Raw genomic sequence first — 6,562 nt, 5'->3', positions numbered from 1 at the left:
GTGTGGCCTGCGCTAACCACACTATTGAGGCTATAGTGATGATAAAAATCAATCTTGCTCTTTTCTTGATTGATGATTACATTGTGGATATTGGGAGGGAAAGAACCTGAAACAAATACCAATTCTATTGAGCGCCTCTGACATTATAATTTCATCCTGTAAAAGGATTTGCAGAGGAAGTGATTACGGATGTGCTGTTTGCAAACTATGCACAGAATTTCTGCTACACCAATGATTTTGACGAAGTACAGGAACCTTGTAAAGCCAATAAAACGTTATCTTCCATGTCCACCATCTTCACACTTGTTAATTTGCATGGGAAGCACCTTGAACTTCTGTTTTGCTTCTATTACACAATAGCTGCCAAGCAGCAGCAAGGCTCCAATCCAAGTATGCATACACTCACAAAAAAAAACAAAAACACGTCACCCGACACCCCTTTTTGACTGCAAAAGTGATATCAAGGTCTGGCTGGCAGAAGGTGAAGACAGAGGTTATCCTCCTTCATAACACAGGCTCCCTTTTGGACTTGGCCCCCCTTAAAAACTTTGCACATGTACAGCCGTCAGCCTGGGCATGATTTTAAGCTTTATAAACAAATCAACGGTATTGTAAAATCCTGTTTTTATCATCTTCGGCTTTTGTAACCTGTGGATTAATGTAATGCACATTACTCTGGAATAAGCCACAAATCACTCTCACACTTACAGTTCGCCCAGACTTTTGCATCATGGCTTTTAACAGGAACCAAAAACAAATACCTGAAATCTAGTCTCCCTGCACTGGTTGCCCGTTAGTTTTAGAATTGATTTTAAAATGTTATTGTGTGTTGAATGAGCTGGCCCCTCAATACATCTTAGACCTCCTCCAAATTTGCACTCCAGTGTGCTCATTGAGGCCTGCTGTGCTGTGTGGACTGATCATTTGCCAGATTGTCAATGTTCCTTGCTTATCTCCTGTGCCTCCCTGCCTCGTGTTACAACGTCATGCTTTCTGGTGGTCTAACCTGTGTCCTGTTTAGTGAGGACTTTATTTACCTGCACGGTTTCTCCGGTAGTGGCTAGCATATGGTCGCCTGTTTGGTTTTCAGCAGTGCCCTTTGTTTGTACTTTGCTCTGCTTTGTTTTTCTGCAGCGCCTTTTGTTTATTATATTTTTCCTTCTTGGTTTTCAGCAGCGCTTTTGGTTTATTATTTGTTATTAGCATGGCTCGGCCCGTCCGGGTGTATTTTCTGTTGTACTTTTGTTGTATTCGTTTTTGCCTCGTCCTTTGTAATAATAAACTTTGTTAAACCTTTACCAGTCTCTGCATTTTGGGATCCTGCTAACTGGACTTGGCCACCTGTGACAGGAACCTTGGTTAGCGTCCACCCTGGTTAGCGTGGTACATCTAAAATGTACGCTACAATTTTGCCTCAGTTTGCGTGCATTCTCCACTTAGCGTACTTTTGGCACTTGACTTGTCGTGTTGTTAATACACTGCGTGAGTCCAACTATGTTGATTTTTAGCGTTAGCAGATTTTTAGGGTAGCATTCTAGCAAGCCTCCAATTAGCTAGCTTACAAAATGGCAACCGCAACCGGAAGTTGTCGCCTGTCAGCAGTTGACTCTCAAAATGTTAACACAAAATACATTTTTACATGTATAGAACATTCATTCATCCATTCATTTTCTACCGCTTATCCTCACGAGGGTCGCCAATTAACCTAGCATGTTTTTTTGCATGTGGGAGGAAACCGGAGTACCCGGAGAAAACCCACGCATGCACGGGAAGAACATGCAAACTCCACACAGAGATGGTCGAGGGTGGAATTGAACTCGGGTCTCATAGCTGTGAGGCCTGCGCGCTAACCACTCGTTCGCCATGCAGCCATGTATAGAACAATTAAATATAAATACAAATTATAAGTATCAGGATAAATGACAATTTGAGCTTATCTTCCCCTGCATTGAAGACTACTATTACCAAAGATAAGATGTGGCAGCAAGAATTGCTCATCACAGACCAGAGAACATCAATGGCAGTGAAAGCTTTCCTACAAATGTGAGATTCATGAGCAACACCAAGGCTGGTGAGGCAGGAAAGGAGTATTTAACTCATTTTAAGACAGGTAAGTAAGGAGCTGATGATTATACATGACCTGGTATGTAATACCTAAAACTTGAAAGGGACTGAAGTGACATAATCATAGTAAGAGACAACGACCTTTAGGATGGAAAGGAGAGTATGGAGAGGAAGACAGAATAGACGTAATGGCGTCAAAGAGAGAGACAACACTCTGGAATAGTGTCATCAATCTTCGTTATCTCTCCACACACAGAAGTTTCTAAGAGATTGTAAAGATTGTAAAGATTAGTAAATTCCTACTAGTTAATCAGCAATTTTTCAAATAATTTTTCAAGCCTTGTGCTTTACAGAAATTATTACTTTTTTCACTTGGTCGTTTCCAGCTCCATTTACAATTACAAGAAAAAAAAAGTATTGATTATTCTGCCCTATGTTGGGTGACGATGGTTATTTTTCAAAAGGTCCTACCTCGGATTGAATGCTTTAAGGGGGACCTATGATGCTACTTTTTCAGCCCTTTGAGTTGTGGGCTTCTATAGAGCTACACACAATGACCAGTGTTGTAGTTCTTCCAGAATCTGCACCTACTCAGCTGTATTTTTTTCTTTAAAACTTTAAATGTATTTCTTTAATTTATTCCACCCATGGCCCGCCTCCAGGTACGCCCACTCTGCTGTGGCATGTCAAACTGCCAAGTGCATAGAAAAACTTCTGATTTGTGTTCTGGTTTAGGAGTTGCTGAACGGTATTGGACTTGATAATAAACAGTGATTTATGTTTTTAAAATGTCCGCTTCTAACATACAGCCCATTGTGTAGGATCACAAATTATTTTTTTCCGCAGAGATTGCGGGCAAACATGCATGTTTTTGGCGTGTGGGAAGAAATCGGAGTATGTGGAGAAAACCCACACACGTACCGGAATAACGTGCAAACTCCACACAGGACTCTCCACATCATTTGGTCTATCATCAAAACACCAATGAAGGAGGGTGCCCACCTGATGATCCTAAAGTTTTGATAATATGAGTAGTGTTCTGTTGTTGATGTTTTTGGCATAGGCCAAGTCAGCAACAACATAATCCTTGGTTGTGACATAATCACTGACCTGTGAATAAGAAATGTATTTAAAGTTAATGTTAGTGTGTGTGTGTTAGCGCGAGTGAAGCAGAAATGGTGTGAATAACAATAGCAACAATGTGTCCATACATTGCATTAAGGTTGGTTATGGGGTGGCTGGTGTTTGGAAGGCAAGCCTGTGCAATCTAAAGAGAAGATAATTGAATGCATTATACATTTTCTCATTTCATGGATGGCTGCTAGCTGGAGGCTGCACAAGTGTTGCCCTGAGGTGCAAGACATTTTTAATGATAAGGATGGAATTGAGCTTCTTTAATATGCAAAATAAATAAATGAGATGATTTGTTTGAATGTAACATCCTTATAGTGATCGTAGTACATCTTATCTCAGCTTAAAGGGGACCTATTATGCTTTTTCCACTTTTCTGATCTATAAATGTAGTTAGAATGTTGTATTCTGGTGTTAAACGAAGCCAAAGTTTCAGATAATGAGGTTTCTGCATTTGGAAGTGAGCCCTGAAAGAAGTTTGGAATGGCTCAAAACGCTCGGTTTCAAAAGGCGTGGTTATACTGCCCCTTTTTGATGTCACAGAGGGCCGGACTTCCTTATATATAGTACATTCTCTGCCCTACCCCAAGCACTACTCCTCTGTTTACTTGCTAGCAATGCCTGGTACGGGAAAGCCACAGTTGTTTTCAATTCCTAAAGATGCCACCAAGTGGTTGGAGTTCCTGATTCCCTACCAGCAAAAGAAATGGATTTTAATCTGTCAACGGCATTTCACACTGGACTGTTTTGTGAACATGGGCCAGTATGCAGCTGGACTAGCCGACAAACTTGCAGAAGCCCAACATTAAGAGTCAGAATAACAAGCAGTAAGTAACAGTTTATCAGTGTCCTAACTGTGTTTATTTTGTGTAGGTCATGGAGCTTGTCTGTGTATCCCCTCCACAATTAATGGCTCTACCTGAATTTTTTACAGACTGGTAAAAAACATTACACGCAAAACACATTCCACGTTACCGATGCTGTAGAAAACCTAACGCTAAAATGCTAAAGCTACTTACCATTGAGAGACTTCTTGAAATAACCTCTTGTCTTGAGAAACTTTGGACTGTCCAGTCTCTGTAATACAAAGATAAGTCATTGTTTATCAACAACTCCTATATATTCATTCATTCATTTTCTTCTGCTTATCCTCACGAGGGTTGCGGGGTGGGGGTGCTGGAGCCTATCCCAGCTGTCTTCGGGCGAGAGGCGGGGTACACCCTGGACTGGTCGCCAGCCAATCACAGGGTACATATAGACAAACAACCATTCACACTCACATTCATACCTATGGACAATTTTAAGAAATGTTTTGTGTTTAGTGCTTACGAGCAAGTATGTCGCCCTGTTTGATGGTGCCTATATGCTGCCCTTCTGCCAACTTTTTTTTAACTTTTTTTTAACTCAATGTGGCCCGCAAGTCAAAAAGTTTGCCCACCCCTGAGCTAAAGTGTGCCCTGCATTGTTACTGACACTGTAATGTCATATAGTGTATCTCTGGGCCACTGTCTTGTTACTATTTCCCACTCTGCTGTCCTGTGTGTCATATTGGCTGGCAGGCAGGCCACTTCTGATGATATCACAGTGGATAACTAATTAGGCCACTGCTTTCATGGCTGGTTTTGTATAGCATATTCATCCATGCTAACAGATTTACCACTGAGACAGAAAAATAAAGGAGAGCAATGTGACAATGGATGGTGCAAAATGAAAACAGGAAGGAAACAGTCTTATGTGACCTGCTTCATTAAACCTCATCAGTGAGATGAGGTGGAGCAGATAAAACAGAGATAACAAATAATGAAGAATGGACTTTAGCCATGTCTCACTCACTCTATTGGTTTAACCTCAATCTTTAAATGCCAGAGTTTAGTGGTATGAAAAGGTTTAATTGGTTAAAAATGTTATTTACTGCTTGCTCTTCTTACTCTTTGACGCGACCAAGTAATGTTGGAAAGGTGTTGGGCTTCAGTAACAGTTTGCAGAATAGTCTAGCTTCGTATCGGCCCATGTTCACAAAACAGTCAAGTATGAAATACAGTTGACAGATAAAAAATATATATATATATATCTTGCAAGCTGGGAATCAGGAACTCCAATCACTTCTGCCTGATGCTTGTTAGATCGGAATAAACATTTCCTGGGAGCCATTGCTAACATCGCAAACAAAGCGAAACAGTGCTAGGGGGACCGCAGGCCTACAGTGTATCGAATGGACACCCGGATCGCACTGACATCACAAAGCTCCGTGTTAGCAAAAAAACATCTGAAACCGAGCGTTCAGAACCATCCCAAATTTCTTTCAGGGCTCACTTCCAATTGCACAAGTCTCATTATCAGTGCCTTCATTCTGACAGTCAACATTCACTGAGACATTTGGTTGACAAATACAGACAGAACAGCACAAAAAGGTGTGCGTTCACAGAAAGTCATCACCAAACAAATGTTTTGAAAAGCCAGCATTTCAAGAAATGCTGCAAACATTAGACAGTATGAATGGCCTATGAAAAAATACATGCCACAAACAGCAATTCCACAACTTTACAAAGTGAAACTTGACATACTAAGGAAATATTGCAATATTATGATTATATATTATTATAACATTAGGGATTTATTTAAAAAATCATAACAATTATATCATTTTGTATCAATTTATGGGACAAGAAACATTTCACAGCACATCTGTATTGTTTTGTGATGTGGTCGGTGGTGGATTAATTTCTTAAGGAACACAACATACAGTACGTATATATAAAATGCAATGCTCCCCTTTTTTCTATTAAATACATTGTATAAACCTAAAACATGATTTTTTCTGTTATGGTGCAAAAGGCTAAATGACGAGGAAACCAACATGACATTATTACACATTATTTGTTTCCACCCTAATATGTATAATGGGTGGAAATAAATAATGTGTAATAATGTCCACCCTAATATGTATAATGGGTGGAAATAAATAATGTGTAATAATGTCATGTGTAATAATAATGATTGAACACACTTGGTTTAGGATAGTACAAAGTTTTATAATTGGCTACAAATTTCACCCAAAAAACACCACCAATGCTGGCATACTGTATGTTACCAGTATCATGCTCCCAAAATAAAGTCTAAATGTTTGAGCTCTCTGCTCCACGTTCTTTTTTGCACCAACAATTTTCCATCGTCATAATGTATGTGTTTTTACTTCATTTTTTTAAATTTGTGCTAAAAATAATAATAATAATTTTATCAATGCACGAAGCAGTACGAGCACTATGACGAGCCTGCCATCAACATAGAAGAGCATTAATAGATATGATAGACACAGTCTCCTGAAGGGCAGATTAAACTGCCCTTGAAATAAAAACAGAAATATTTT

Source organism: Doryrhamphus excisus, chromosome 12 (genome assembly GCF_030265055.1).
Source record: "Doryrhamphus excisus isolate RoL2022-K1 chromosome 12, RoL_Dexc_1.0, whole genome shotgun sequence".
NCBI lineage: Eukaryota > Metazoa > Chordata > Actinopteri > Syngnathiformes > Syngnathidae > Doryrhamphus > Doryrhamphus excisus.
The sequence above is the reverse complement of the archived record's forward strand: the minus strand, read 5'-3'. Positions refer to the sequence as shown.